Source organism: Aegilops tauschii, chromosome 5 (genome assembly GCF_002575655.3).
Source record: "Aegilops tauschii subsp. strangulata cultivar AL8/78 chromosome 5, Aet v6.0, whole genome shotgun sequence".
Classification (NCBI taxonomy): Eukaryota; Viridiplantae; Streptophyta; class Magnoliopsida; order Poales; family Poaceae; genus Aegilops; species Aegilops tauschii.
In genome coordinates, this window is record NC_053039.3 from 22,182,026 (window position 1) to 22,198,572 (window position 16,547).

The following is a 16,547-nucleotide window of genomic DNA, read 5'->3' on the forward strand; positions in this document are numbered from 1 at the left end:
CGGTTGCGTCTGATACCAAGTTAGGTTCTGTAACTCTCTCACACTCTGTATTGCTGGCTTCGATGGGCTTATATAGCGTTACAACAGCAGTACAGAGGGGGGAGAAGGAGAGTACAACGGCAGTCCTGCATGTGAGGACGTGCGAAGCGCACGAGGCGCATGACCAGCGCAAGGTTGTTGGAGGCGTGCGGGAGTGGAGCTGCTGACCGTTAGCCACCAGAGGAGCGACCTGTAGATGGCGTCGAACACCCTCCCCACCCCACCACCAGAAATCACATCGTCTCGTCTCATCTCATGCCCCGCAGCTCTCTCCCACCACCACCGTTGCATCCCTCCGATCCCTACCGACCTATGGCGTACTACATGTTTGTGCCTCAATGGTGGCGTTGCTTACCCAATTATACTGTATATCGAATCTGCTGTATACACGGCTGATTTGATTTGTGCAGGCGTGGAACTGAGGCCCGGGGAGCCGTACGTGCACCGTCACCCGCCATCACTCGACCGTCTCTGCATTACAAAGGTGGTTACAATCATTTAAGTAAATTTAAAAAAACCTTCTTATATTTGAGACGGAGCTAGTATTTGTGTGCATTACCATTGTTTGATTCGATTGATGTTTTGTAGGCTGTGTACTGGAGAACAAGAACACTGCTGAAAGGAGCATGGTGCAGTGTATCATACCAAAACCACTATATCTAGGGAAGATTACGCTCCCAGGTTTCACCACTTGGTCGATAGCAACCTGAGGGTAAATGAAGTATGGACACGTGTTTTTATTTGGGCTCCTAGCGTGTAGATTTTCCTGGTGACTGTAGGTCTTCGTTTCAAATTTTTGTAACGTGGTTTGCGTAGGGGGAGCGATAGGCGCCGGCGCGCCGGCCCAAATTTGGGCCGGTCGCAGCCCAGGCGTTGGATGTGTGCATGTACGGCCATTAGATCTGGGCTCCTCCTGTCGTCTTCTCTTCCAAAAACAAATCTGAGCGATGCCGGTGAAGAACACGAGCAGCGGCGCTGCTGGCACTCTCCATGGATGAGCGAACGAGCAACCTCGAAGCACCGTCACTTCGCCGCCGGTCGCCGTCCTCGCCGGTGGTCGGTGCCTCCCAAGCGTTTCTCGCTGACTTCACGCATGCAACACCGAGCGCTTGCAGGTTGCAGTCACAAAGTGCCATGGGTCGCAGCTCCGGTTAACGACGGGGCGCAGCTCCGGTGGCGGCGGTCGCCGGCCGCAGCGCTCCATGGACGAACTCGCAGTGTACCTCCCTCAGTTTCTGGTCGCAGCAAAACCGCCTGCCAGTTATAGCAAACGCGAACAACGGTTGCAGCAAAAAAGCAGCTCCTATCATTGCCGCACGCCATTGTCAGCTTACCGCTCTCTCGTTGAAGCTTTTTCAGAAGCGGGTTGAAGCTTTCTCATAGTCGGTTGCAGCTTTTCTCTGATTTTCTTCGCCGGTCACCGCCAAAAGAAGGGTGGTAACAAATTATGTCGCCGGTCGTAGCAAAAAATGACCGCGGTTGCAGCAAAAAATGTGGTCACCGCCGTCGCATGTTTAGCATCACCATTAATGATGAAGCAAATCTCGATGATGGTAGTAGCAAACATTTACGACAGATGCAGCAAAAACACGTCTCGCCATATAACCAATGCAGCTCGCGCGCTACAGGTTGCAGCTCGCCTTGTTGCGGGTTGTAGCAAATTGCAACAATGATGGTAGCACTTTCACAGATAGAGGGAGAGGAGAGGGAGGGTCAAGCTGGAGACTGCCCCTCATGGCAGCACCTAGGGGGGATCTAGCAGCATCTGTGGGGGATTGTAGCAAATCGCGACTATGGTTGTAGCAGTTTCAAAGGTAGAGAGAGAGAGAGAGAGAGAGAGAGGAGATCAGGAGAGGGACAGCCAAGCTGGAGAACCCCCCTCGTAGCAGCACCTAGGGTAGCCATGGAGCTGTGCTCTAGCTGGGGAAGAAAAAGGGAAGGGATGAGTGGAGGAGAGAGCTACAGAGAAAAGATAAGAGAAATACGGTGCGTGGGCCAGAAAAAAGTATGAGTGCGTTGTCTCCCTGGTCGTACGATCCAGTTGGATCGTGTGGCCCGCGCGTGTTCGGCGCAACGGTTTGGCCGGCGCGCCGGGTGGAAACGTTTCCCTTTACGTAATTGTGTGTGTCTATAGCCGTTTCCGTCGTTTGTGGACCATGCAGATTGGTTGACTAGATTATGTATCCTTTCTTTCGTGGATGTGCGCTACGGCGTGGGCCTAGCATGCATGCAAGGGTGGGATGCCTTGCAGGATCTTCTTCCTGGCCGGCCGATCAGCATAGGCGGTTGATGTCTTTTTTCTCTCTTCGATCGATGGGCGCAGGTGTTTGTAAATATTTCTGGTTGTCCAGTTAAAAACGTACACGCCTCAGTCATCGCTCAAGTCTCTGTAAAGGGACGTGTCTTTCTCTTTCAGTTTGACTAATTCACATCTAGATGTTTTTTTTAAATGTCATATTTAAGCTCCCACAAATACATAATACAACAAAAAATAAAAAAACAAAGACAAAAAAACCATAAAACAGAGTGAACATTAGTTTAAATGTGACATTTGTCACGTCTAGATGGGTTCTAGACGGTCTCTTCCGGTCGCACGTCTCCCTAATCCCGTCGAAGCCTGTCCTCTCCTTCCTACCCTCCCTGCTGGTCCGTGACTCGACGGAGCCTCGGTCGCCGGGCCCAAATATGGAGGTGGACGAGCGACAGCGCCGCGACAAGTTGAACGGTTGCTTCTGCGACCTCCGCATCGCCATGCCCATCACGTCCCACGAGCATAAGGCCTCCCTCCTCGCGGACGGTGCGGCCTACGTCATTGAGCTCCACGCGGACATGGACCGGCTCAAGGAGGATAGCAAACTGCCCGCCGCCGTGAGATAGGAGACGAGCGTGACATCCGACAGCGGTGTGCCGGTGCCGCTTCCTTCCAGCACCACCAGGTCGGCAAGACGGCAACGAGGCGGCGAAAGTTTGGCTTTTGGAGCGGGAGGCGGCAGCAGTGCGCGTGACGACAGCTGGGAGGTCCGTCTCGCACGCGGCAGTACAACGATTCCGTGGCGCAGCAGCGCAGCCGGCGGGAGCCGAGGACGTGCGGTCGATGCCACGCGAAGGACACGCCACAGCGGCGGGCCGGCGGACGGCGCAAGCTGTGCAATGTGTGCCGTAACCACTACAGGTTTGGCGTCGAGAATATCTCCGAAGCGACGCGCAGTCCTGGTTGGCAAAGCATAGGAGGCTGCATCGCGCGCGCGACATCCTTGATGCGGCTGCGTCGCGTGTGGTGCGTGAACTAGAAGCGCGTGTGTGCTAGGGGCTGGTGTGTGGGCGTGCTTGCTGCTTGTGCTCCGTGGTGTGTGTGCGCTGGAGCAGCCAAACGCATCCGGCCTGCTCTCTCTTTCCACAATTCTCGGTCGGTTCCTATGCTACATGCTCCATGGTAATTGACAAACTCCTTTTTCGATTTCATCTCGCTTCAACAGATTACTCCTTTCTCTCGCCATTGGAGGCGTCTGAACTGATATGTTCTGTTCCTCTTCTTTTCTGTAATAGCCATGGCGAATTTGCTCTCTCTCTCACTCTCTCTCTCTCTCTCACACACACACACACACCCACACACCCACATTTTTGTATGTGATAATGCAAGGTCTCTCCTATCCTCTTTCTTGATAATCCATATAGGGATTGCCTTTGTGGATTATTGTGAAGCCTTTTCTGTTGACTAAAGCACGCCGTGCCTCCACATCTGGAGAGGGAGGGGGCAGGGGGACCAACGTCACGCTGGATGTGCCTCGCAGGTGAGCAGCAGCCAGGTCGATCTGCTACTTAAATTTCTCTCTAAAGCTCCTTAATCTGGGTTCTCTCTTCACTGCCGGCGAGGGTGTCGCCTAGGAGCGGCGGGGGCAGGGCCGGGGGTCGCCGATGGGTGACCTCTGGCTCAGAGCTGCCCACTAGGATTGGATGAGAATTAGTTATGAACGTATGATTGGTGTTATATATTCTAAAAAACAGTTCGTGGTTCAAGGGGGATGGTGAAATTCCAGTCAAAACTGTTTATATATTTTCAGCACTTGTTGTAACTCAGTTTTCAACAGTTCTGTATGCTTACTAAACAATATGGTTTTACCCCCTCTCATATTTGTTGTATGCAGGCATCAAGACTAAACAAGAAATTATTCAGGCTAATGAATATAACTCCTGGGAGCTATGTTAAAATTGTATGTGTGGCATGTTTGAGTGTCTATCAATATATTAGCATTCTGATACGCTCGCGGGTTTCACCACTTGGTCGATAGCAACATGAGAATTTGCGTGTTCGTGTGTGCGTGGGCCATGCTGATTCGCTGACCTGATTGAGCTAGGATTCTCTTTTCTGAGTATTTTGAGTTTTTCTTGCAGTAAATTGGACCAATCAACACGCCAATTAGTGGGGGATTTGGCCGGGTACAACTCTGGATGTATCTACCAATTGTTGGTTGCTGTTAGACATTCCTTTTGTCTGGTGTATGCGTGTCCGCTTTTGTAGGGCGATGGGTTCCTAAATTATTGCATGGTTGACTTTCAGTTCCTAATTTCTGTGCCATGCATGCCCGATTTGGCTACACTGCATGTGCTCTTTTTTTAATAGTTGAATCTGTTTTTTTTTTTTGCATATTTCGAATGAATTTATGTTGGCCTTGATATTTTTCATACCAATAAAATATTATCTCTTGAAAATTCAAACAACTTTGTATATTTATAAGTTTATTCTGCATTGTTTTTCCTTTTTTTATATAAAAGATATTATCATTGACACATTGAAATGTAAAAAGTTCAAATATGTTTGTTAAGCATAATGAATGAATGCCAAAAAGTGCAACCAGTTTTAATTGAAATAAAAAGTAGTATTTTAAAAAAAATTGTATACGGATTTATTGTTAGTGTGATATGATTTTCAAATATCTGGTTATGTGTTTCCTTCTTTGAAGAATTTAAGAAGTGATTCTTCACTGTTATGTCTCCGACTTTGTATTTCAGTTTATGTATTTTATCGGGACACAAGTTAATCAAACTTGTTATCATCCGACAACAGGACTTCCACCCTACAAATGTAACATCTCCTACTATATTTCTCCTCACCAAGATGACTACTTTCAAAAATGAGTTTTCTTCCACCAAAAGTTTACGGAATATCCACAAAGAGATGTCTACATTCAACATACCCCATATCTACGATTCTCAAAACATATCAATCAATACAACTATTGAAACACAAGAAAAAAGGAAGAAAATTATCATACAACCCATAATTAAAATTAATCTATCTTTATCTTCTCCATCTCCAATCACTGGCAATGCCCAACTATGTTGTTCATCTATATTTTCTATCACATGAGCCAAAAGTATAATATACTATACATGTACCGTATCGATGGGCGCGGCGTGCCGCCGCGCGGGGAAAAGCTAGTTGGTAACAATGCACCAATCATTGTTTGTAGCCTCGACCCTGGACTAGTTGAGATGTGTCATCTTGAGCTGTAATATCAAGAAAACCATGAGGTTCACTTCTCGGTGCTTGGTGTGAATTCTGTGCATATATCACGATATTACTATTAATTAGCCTAGGCTATTTGCCGTTCCCTCTGTCCCATGATGTAAGTGTTTTAGACTAGCCACAATGGGTAGTAACATAGAGTAGTAACATGCATGTTACTACTCTATGTTACTACCTCTATAGTGAGGAGTAACATATGTATGGTAACATGCAACACTTCATTTATTAGGTTATAGATTCATCTTGCATTGATATGTGTGATGTTACTCATCTCTACTCCTAATGGAGCAGTTGGTAGTCTCGCTTCCAGGTTTTTTTTCGTCCCGGTTTTTTTTCGTCCCACCTCCCATCACCATCTTTCGTTGGGTTTTTTCGTATGGTTTTTTCACCTCCCCCAAGATCGGTCCGCTCACACACCGCCCACAGAAACAATCCATCACCACCCACGACTCCCTCACCCTGGCTAGGGTTCCTAGCCCTATCCTCCGCCGCCGTTGCGTGTTCATGTCTGATCTCGCCCGAGCGCTTTGTTGACCTCGCCGGGAGTGCTACCTCTTGAGCACTGCGTTGGTTTTCCCTTGAAGAGGAAAGGGTGATGCAGTAAAGTAGCGTAAGTATTTCCCTCAGTTTTTGAAAACCAAGGTATCAATCCAGTAGACGGCCAGACGCAAGTCCCTCGTACCTACACAAAGAAATAAGAACCTTGCAACCAACGCGATAAAGGGGTTGTCAATCCCTTCACGGCCATTGGAAAAAGTGAGATCTGATAGAGATGATAAGATAATATTTTTGGTATTTTTATGATAAAGACTAAAAGTAAAGAAAGCAAAATAAACGATGCCAGAAATAGCTTGTTGACGGGAGATTAATATGATGGAAAATAGACCCGGGGGCCATAGGTTTCACTAGTGGCTTCTCTCAAGATAGCATAAGTATTACGGTGGGTGAACAAATTACTGTCGAGCAATTGATAGAATTGAGCATAGTTATGAGAATATCTAGGTATGATCATGTATATAGGCATCACGTCCGTGACAAGTAGACCGACTCCTGCCTGCATCAACTACTATTACTCCACACATCGACCGCTATCCAGCATGCATCTAGAGTATTAAGTTCATAAGAACGGAGTAACGCTTTAAGCAAGATGACATGATGTAGAGGGATAAACTCATGCAATATGATATGAACCCCATATTTTTATCCTCGATGGCAACAATACAACAATACAATACGTGTCGTTTCCCCTACTGTCACTGGGATCGAGCACCGCAAGATTGAACCCAAAACTAAGCACTTCTCCCATTGCAAGAAAGATCAATCTAGTAGGCGAAACCAAACTGATAATTCGAAGAGACTTGCAAAGATAACAAATCATACATAAAAGAATTCAGAGGAGATTCAAATATTGTTCATAGATAATCTTGATCATAAACCCACAATTCATCGGATCTCGACAAACACCGCAAAAGAAGAGTTACATCGAATAGATCTCCAAGAAGATCGAGGAGAACTTTGTATTGAGATCCAAAGAGAGAGAAGAAGCCATCTAGATAATAACTATGGACCCGAAGGTCTGAGGTAAACTACTCACACATCATCGGAGAGGCTATGGTGTTGATGTAGAAGCCCTCCGTGATCAATGCCCCCTCCAGCGGAGCGCCGGAAAAGGCCCCAAGATGGGATCTCACGGGTACAGAAGGTTGCGGCGGTGGAAATAGGGTTTTAGCTCCGTGTCTGATGTTTTCGGGATACGTAGGTATATATAGGAGGAAGAAGTAGGTCGGTGGAGCTACGAGGGGCCCACGAGGGTGGAGGGCGCGCCCAGGGGGGTAGGCGCACCCCCTGCCTCGTGGCCTCCTCGTTGATTTCTTGACGTCCACTCCAAGTCCTCTGGATCAGGTTCCGTTTGGACCCGTTTGATATTCCTTTCCTTCGAAACACTGAAATACGAAAAAAAAACAGCAATTTGGGCTGGGCCTCCGGTTAATAGGTTAGTCCCAAAAATAATATAAAAATGTATAATATAGTCCATTGAACATCCCAAACAAATAATATAATAGCATAGAACAATCAAAAATTATAGATACATTGGCAACGTGGAGGAGCAGGCACATGAACGCGGGCGCCACTGGCGATGTTGATGAAAAGCAGAGGTAGTTGCCGCTTGATTCAGTGCAAGAAAAATTGAAATCATGGTACCTTCTTCTCCCCTTTGCATGATCGGTTGATGCATTCTCGATTGAAGCTTTCTCTTCTTTGATCTAGGAATTTCATTCCGTTGATGCTTCAGCAATCCTTTCATCTCACCATGCCCACATGCTCGGATGAAGCAATTCTCGTAAGTGCAAGGATGTTTAGGAAAAGACAATCAATAATTGAATCTTTTGATTAGTCACAAGCAGAGAAGATCAAATAAGCAATCTATTGACAAATTCTCTTCTCTATGCAGAACGGCGGTTGCTGGTTGACTCGTCACAGGTCACAGCGATTAGTGCCAATTAGCCTGATCGTGCAGTGATGCCAGCTGGATCACGCCGCCGTGCCTCCCTCTCTCCCTTCTCTTCTTTTCCCCTACCTCTCTCTCTTCTCTGAACTGCTCCTCTCTGCAGGTGCCGCCATGGCCGCGTCTTGGAGCTCGCCGCCGTGGGCTGCGCGCCCCTTTGATGACGGCCTTCCTCGCCCACGTCCAGGTCCTCTCAATCCTAATTTGATACGCCACGAGTTTTTTTTAGAAAAAGGAGGATAACCCCTGACTTCTGCATCTGGGAGATTCATACGGCCACTTTATTGATTATTCTCGAGGACCTTACAAAGTATTACAACAATATGCCTGAATCCATCATCTTGGCAACATATGCCGCCACTCCTATCCATACGATGAAGGGGTGCTAGCTGGGCCACTCAGACCACTCACCTAAGCCTAACATCAAAGCCGGAAGCCCCAGCCGAGCCACATACCGGGTCTGGGGCACAATCCGGTCAGACGCACTCGTGTGTCGTCGCCGCCATCTTCCACAGGTCCGTCTTCAGATCATATTGAGGCATCTACCTTGTCTGGCCACTCAGCCATCGACATCACCATAACGCCAGACAGCTACCTCCTCCTGCACGAGTCCATCTCGCGCATCGGACGCCGAGCCTCCACAACGCCATGCCGCCGATAACCGCCGCCATCAATGTGTGAGATGAAGCACCGCTCCACCATCCCCCCAGCCATCACTTGCTCCGAAACGATGCCCCCAGGAGGGAAAGCGATAAAACGCCATCATCATCCGATCCGGAAGACCCAGATCTAGGGTTTCCCCCGGAGCATCTCAAGCCTGATGACGCAGACTGCAACGACGATGCCTCGACAAGGAAACGACATCTAAGACGCCTCCATCGTCCGCCATGACCGTAGTCGGCGCAATTTTCATCGGCAGTTGCTCCACCAGACGTGCGCCGCCGACGTCGCTGGTCCCTTCAACCGGAGTAAACTCCAAAACGATGCCCTAAAGAGGGACTACGACGCAAAAGCGCCGCCATCGCTCGATCCCAAGGAGATCCAGGGTTTTCCCCCGGAGTTGCCCACGCTGTCAAGGACCAGACAAGGGTAGAATCCCCGCGGATCTGCCCAGCTGCCGACGAGTCGCACCCGCCACCGTGCCGACTGCAATCCAGCGATCAAGGCCCACGTTGGGCATAGATCCGACCGCGCCGCCGCGAACCGATCCGGCCACGCCGCCGCCATCCCTGGCGACCGCGACGCACCAGATCGCGAGGCCGTTTACCGCGGGGGAGCGAAGTCGCCGAGGCGCCGCCACCACCCGCCGTGGCGTCCGGCCCGCCGCCACGCTCCGGCCTGGGGGCGCCGTCCCGCGCCAGCCCGGCCCGAGCGAGAGGGCCCGAGTCCCCGCCGCCGCCGGCGCCGGCAGGCTTCACCTGGCCACGCCCTTGGGCGGCGGCGAGGGAGGAGGAGGAGGAGAGGGGGAGGACCGGCCGACGGGATCTGGGGGCCTCCCGGCCGCCCACGCGGGGGGCGACTCAGGAGGGGGAGGGGGAGGGGCTATCCTCGATACGCCACGAGTGGGAGCGGAAGCTGCAATGTCAAGATCCGCAAGCAGGACATGAACCACCTTGCCATGAATTTCCTCGTCACATTAGGATTCATCGACGCCGCCAACAGGTTCTGTATCAATTCCGGCACCCAACGTACTGTATGCCCACACGTTTAAATCATGCCGCTCTTACTCCTGCAATACTCCAAGAATAGTACATGAGATTTAGGCAGCAGTGGGCATGGTAATTAATTTTTATTTAGTTGGTTCGGTTACTATCATTGGAAGTGCCAGACAGATCTCACCGTCAAGAGTAGCGCTGCAGGGTCATTCACCTGGTTGGCCTCTTATGCAACTGGTGTTGTTGTGTCCATGTGGAAGGAGAGCCCGCTTCTCCGGGACGCCGGCGCTGACATGCTCACCGTAGGCGCCGTCATGGCGGTGCTCGACTTCAGGGAGGAGGTCGGCGACCACTACTTCTTGGACCAAGTAAAGCTTTGCTCGCCATTGAAATAATCTCGTTTCTTGTTTTTTCTCTTTCTGATATGATTGATGATTGATTCCATTTGCACAAAAGGATTCTCGAGGAAATAGCACAAGCTAATTCAAAATCATCTCTTAGTTGATCAAGCATGTAATCATAAAGTGAAGGTAGAGAAGTTTGGAATAGTAACCTCGTGGTTTCGTTACCCACGCATTGGAGATCCTATGCAAACTATTATGATTTGTGAGAAGTTTCAGAAATTTGCAATTTGTGAGGGGGGGACGGTACTAAGTTCTTTCTCATGCAGTTACATTGTTGTCCTGTGCTACATTCTCCTTTGATCCTGTAAGCAAAAGGCAATATATATACTGTTGGACCTTGAAGCTCCAAGACATCTTATGTTTTGTATGTACTCCCCTGGTTATTTAGCAAATGCCAAAAAGGTGTGTTGTTTCTTTCATGAGTACATTGTTTGGCTGGGAGTTTTTCCTACTTGTTATAAATATTAGGAACTTAAGCACATAACGACGTATCGATCCTGTAAGCAAACATCCTATATGGTGTGCTCTAACATTTCTTTGATATAGTTTTTTTTAACAAAATAACGGTGCCCAAGTCACTTCTAATAGAGAGCATGTGCTTGTGTAATAGTACACTCATAATTCATTGTGATCAAATGTACACAGAGTTTGCAGAAGCTATGGAAGAAATGGTAACTTGCTTACTTGGGAAAACTGCATTAGATAACGATGATGATGACAGTGGTAAATTGTCTGAATCTATAAGCACATTATGTGGAAGCTTGCATGCTAGGATTAATTCCTAGAAGTTCTTGCACAAAGGACATTTCCTGATTTAAAGCCAACTCTGTTATGTTTTGATGGTAATGCTCCTTTTTTCACAATTACCAGATCCTTCATGAAAAGAACTATTGATGTGACTTTTTCTATACATGTGGTGATGCTAAGGCTCAATTTGAACTACAAAAGTTCGTGGATAACTATGTCAGTTTTATTTCTACCTTAGTAAAATTGAACTGAAATAGTATCAGAAGTTGACATGCTTCCATGTACTGTAATTTTCTTATACTCTGACCCGTATTATTGTGTTTTTTCAGCGTAAAAATGTCATAAATACAGTCACAAACCCATCAGATCTATGCTATGGATGCCATGGTGATTGCTAGAAGGGAGGGTTCCTGGGATGATGAGAAGGTATGCAGATTCATACTGTTCCAGGTTCAGACTGAAATCTAAACTAATGAATGTAGAGTTGTAGACACAATATTTTTGTTGATGCTAGTCATCAAGTAATTCACGAAGTTGGGATGGGGGGGGGGGGGGGGGGGGGAGGGGGGGGGTGGGGAGAACATTATGGGGAGTATTGGATTAGCTGAAAACGCAGAGTTCGTAATTTAGTTTTTAGATTGGAATGTGCTATGCATTACTAAAAGAGTTTCTTTTTTCTGGAGATGAATCTAAATGGTCTGACAGTCTGAGTACTCGTCGGCATGACGAGGTGACTACGGATCCACCGGAACATGTGAGTGGCAATGCTCCAGGACAAGCAGGTCAAACTATTGTCCAAATAATTTTTTGTACGATTGGAAGTGCAAGCATTTCTCCAAAATGGTTTGGTCCTGGTGTTCATGCAGCCGGCGATGGCATACCTTAACAGAATGGAGTACGGCGTAGGTGAGGGTTGTATCAGGCCGCATGGGAAGAACCTGAAGTTGCAAGTGGATACAGTCAAGAACATAGTTAAAGGTGATATGGGAGATAAGTTCCCTAGGCAAGCTGGATTGAAGCTTGATGAGCCGAACCCAAGGGACGTGCTTAGTTTCTACCACAAAATTCTATCATTCACATCAACGGATGTTGCAAAGTAAGTAAAAAATGTACTAGAGTCAGATATTTGTTGGCAACGGCTTATTGGGTTTGTTCAAAACAATGTTACTTACACTAGCAAGAAGTGGTTCAAGCATACTTATCCAAATCTTATAATCCTGAGGGGGAAGACTTTGTGAAGGAGTTCAGTCTGAATGGCCAGTTAACAAGAATCAGGTGGATCTGCGTGTGGTGGATGATCGTTTACAAGGAATGTTGAATGTATGGTTCCTGGAGATGTTCAGGTGGCGCCACGTATTCGACCTGCGATTTGTGGTAAATTACGAAATGTACAGTGAAAATCGATCTTTGAGATACAGATAAATTGGTTTTGCACATAAAAAATATGCACAGTGAAACAAAAGCAGCAGACATATGCAATCTATTTGCTGAGCTGCATCACTAGCTCAAACAGATGCATACAGTATTATGTGCTGATCTTCTTAGATGGTGGATATATCAATTTTTAAACAAGAAATGGTCATAATGAAGTCCTTTTAGTCCACCGTAGTATTTAATCTCGCAATGGAGTAGTATTTAAGATTGCGAGATTAAATTTCTAACATGCATGGGCAGGGTGGGGTGGGGCGACGCGTGTGGTGGTGCGTGGGGTGGAGGATAGGTTGGCATTGGAGGGGGTCACAAGAGTCAGAGGAGGGGACAAAGTGGGGAGCACAATATGGTGCATGTAATATTCAGCAGGTGCAAACACGCGTCAAAACGACCAATGTTTGGTCGCTGCCATATCATTATTATTATTTTTATAAAGTGGGTATATATTCGAAGGATTTTATACATATTGTTTAATGAGTAGGGCGTTTTGGATCTCGGCAAACAAATTTATAAAGTGCTAGCTCACATTGCGGCATTTACATTGGTAAATCAAAGGTTAGCTTTTCTATAGTTTTATAAACGATGAATATTTATGCAAACATGATACATCAAGAGTAATATCACTAAGAATATTTCTCCTAAGTGTTTTTCCCCAATGATCTTCAGAAAAGTGGGGAAATAAACATCTTGCAAGTTAAATCATGCGAAAATCTTGCTGATTTATTTACCAAGTCTCTACCAAATTCTACATTCTAGAAATATGTTCATGGAATTGGTATGCGACGACTTCGGGACTTGCAAGTATCAGGGGGAGTCTCTTCTTGAGATATCCTTGTTCAAACATCACATTACGCTATCTCTCTTTGCGAGTTTATGTTTCAGGATCTCATCAAAGATTTTATAAAGAACTTTTGGAGGAGAATCCTTTTGAGATGATAGAGCTTCCCGGACAATCGTGAAGATGATTCTACATGGTCAGGCATAGCTTAGGGGGAGTGTTGTGATTAATTAGCACATGTAATCAGGGGAAAATCTCCACTTTCCCAAACGGCGTGCGGTTACACACGCAACAGACGCCTCTCATGTCTCTCTCCGGGACCGACGCATCGTTTCCTAGAGTCACGACTCTCCGGATGTATAAATTATAATATGCAACTCCTGGTCAATAGAAGTTTCCATTTCGCTTCAAAACAGAGAGGAAGTGTATTAGCACCGCTGAAGCTCGGTTGAGGCGGTGGCCGTTGTTGTGTGTAGGTATAATAATAGCTGGTGGTGGCGCAACGTGGAAGGTTGGGTGGTGGGGGACGGGGCACTCTGGTGCTGGTTGGGTGGTTGGCGGCGGCATAGAAAGTTGGTGGTAGTTCGGAATCATGGTCATCGCGGAGAAGGAAGTCATGGGTAGGGGAGCATGCGGGTTGGGAGAAGGCAGGGTGATTCTCTTTTGGTTTTGGGTGTATTTCGGTTTCGAGACAGAGGTGGTGCAGTACCATTTGCAGAATAAGATAGTGTTAGTAGAATAAGGTCTTAAGGGGTGTTAGTACTATATATATATATATATATATATATATATATATATATATATATATATATATATATATATAAACAGTAATAAGAGCAACTAAAAATAGCAGCAGCAACAATATACATGTTGAGCTCACATGTAGCTAGCAAAAGTAACATCAAGAGCAGCACATCGATAAAAATAGCAACAATACACTTTTTTGTTTGTATATGCGTTAGCATCACACATGCTCACATAGCTAGAGAAAAAAAAAATCCTGTGGGGAGAAGGAGGTCGCCGGTGGTGGGAAGAAGGTGAGTGGAGGAGAGAAGGGGTGGGGGCGCCAGCTGTAGGGGAGGACGTGGGTGGTGGTGGCAACTCTGAGGGAGGTCACCGGTGAGTGGTGGCGGCGGGGAGAGGAATGGGGGCCGGGCGATCCGTTTCTCTCTTTTTCTCTGCCCCTTCGTCACTATGGAGGATGAGGTGCACCAACCAACAAGGAGCAACACGAACGACCAATCAGAACTCAGCCAAACGAACCAATCGCAAATCGAGTAGGACAACCATTCCTAAGCCGATGTGGCATACGCGAGCGCTCGACCTGTGTTTCCACCTTAATGGGTTTAATAATTATGTAGCCTGAATTATAGCAATCGTTCGTCGTTGCTCATTTCAGCCTCCAAAAATTTGCACCATCGTGGCCATAACGATTTTGGCGGTCCAAAATTTGCAGGATCTGCTTTAGCTTTTTTTTTTGTGGAAAAGGAGGCTTGCCCCCGGCCTCTGCATCGGAACGATACATGTAGCCATATTATTAAAAATCTCAAAGTAGTACCAAGTCTTCAAAGTATTACAGCTCGCAAAAGGAGCAAAAAACAAAACAAAACATATTGCGACAACCAGTATCAAGTACAGGACTAGGGCCCTAGACTCCTATCCTATTATGCGACCGCCATCCAAATCGGTTGAATATAGCCCGTGCTACCATCTCCCATTGGTTGCATCCAGTAACCATAGGCTCCCTGGAGTCCACAGGAGTGAGTAAGGACCACGTACGGATCCATGCCGTAGCTCTGAAGATGACCTGCAAGAAAGTTAATATGTGTCGTCTGTTAAAAATCATATCATTCCTGCAGTTCCATATAGCCCACATAAGTGCACATATTCCAATTCGAATACGAGCCGCAGTAATGTGTTACACCCCAGCTAACCACGTCCCAAATGACCATTCAATGCTAACCGGATGTTGAAGGCTATATGAATTGTTTGCCAAAGCAATTTGGCGAGAGGGCAATCTACGAAGAGATGTTGAATTGTTTCATCATGATCACAAAAGCAACATCGTGAACTGCCTACCCATCCTCGGTTTAACAAATTATCTTTGGTGAGGATCACTTGCTTGTGGACTGTTAGACTCTGTATATACTGGGCCTTTGTACATGTATTAGTGTCCCCACATGTAATTGTGTTGTATATCATTATGTACTCTCTATATAATGCAAAGCCCACCCCATGTTGGAGGTGTTCCACAAACCCTAAAACCCTTGTCTAATATGGTATCCGACCTAACGATCTAATCTCATGTCTTCTGCTCCGCCCCCGTCGCCAGCCGCCACCGTCGCCTCGAGCGCCGCCGCCGTTGCGGTCTCCTTCCCTGCCCTCATGCCACCGGCCTCCGTCCACATGGATCATGCGTTCCTTCCACCATCCCTCGCGCGTCTCCTCAATGGAGGGACTGCGCCCTACATGGCGGAGGGATCGCTCGGCCCCCTGCAGACTCAGTCGGCGGGGTCCTTCTTCGTCTGCCCGGTCTCCTCGCTGTACGCCGGCGTGTCTTCATCGTCGCCTGCTGCATCGGCTCGGTTCCAGTAGCCGCCGCCACCTCCGGCCGCACGCACTCCTTGGTGCCCGCACCGCCGCCCCCGACGGCCTCGCATCCGATGGTGCGCGCGGTCGCGCCTGCCCCTACTGCCTCCATCTACACCGCAGCAAGCCCTGCTGTTGCCGACGTCGCCCATGCGGCCTATGGCGGCCATGGCGGCTATCCGCTGTATGCTGCTCTGTACGGCCCTCCGCCACCCGCGCGTCCCTCCTATGGCGCGTACCCTGGCCAGGGCTCGTATGCGGCCCTACCGCCCTATGTGCATCCTACGCGTACGGCGTCCCACAGGTGTACGCGCCTGCCGCGGCTCCGTCTTCACCGATGCCATCTCCTGCGCCCTACGTGGACATTGAAGCTGCTCTGGCCGCGATCTCCTCGCCGCCGTTCCTGTTCTCGCACCTCCTTCCGGTGAAGCTCCAGACGGATAATTACCTGTACTGGCGCGCTCAGGTGCTTCCCCGCCTTCGCAGCCATTATTTGGTGGGGTTCGTTAATGGCACCATGCCGTGTCCGCCGCCACAGCATCCGATGTTCCGTGCGTGGATCGCTCAGGATCAAGCCATCCTCTCGGCAATCCAGTCTTCCCTGGGTGAGGGTGTTTCCGGGCTGGTCCTCTTCGCTGCTTCTTCTCACGAGGTGGGGGACATCCTGGAGTCGAGCTTCTCATCCGAGTCTATGCTCAATCCATGGCCATCCGTGCAAAGCTTGGTGAGACCCGCAAGGACAATGGTTGGTGACCGCCTTCTACAACGAGGTCAAGAAATTGGCCGACACCCTTGCTTCGATTGGAGAACCCCTTCACAACACCGAGTTCACGGCCTTCATCCTAGCCGGCCTCGATAGCGACTACGAGTC

The 16,547-nt window shown here is 48.1% G+C and overlaps 1 long non-coding RNA gene across 2 annotated transcripts; it reads left to right on the plus strand.

Annotated features, from left to right (window-relative positions):
- Positions 1-7,958: 7,958 nt before the first annotated feature.
- On the plus strand, positions 7,959-12,454 carry LOC120964260 (uncharacterized). Of its 2 annotated transcripts, XR_006663393.2 has the most exons (5): positions 7,959-8,259; positions 9,932-10,095; positions 11,208-11,304; positions 11,562-11,660; positions 11,745-12,454. It is a non-coding gene; the product is annotated as an uncharacterized lncRNA (long non-coding RNA). The 2 variants fall into 2 exon arrangements; XR_012183939.1 differs by having other exon boundaries at positions 11,562-12,454.
- The last annotated feature ends 4,093 nt before the right edge of the window (positions 12,455-16,547 follow it).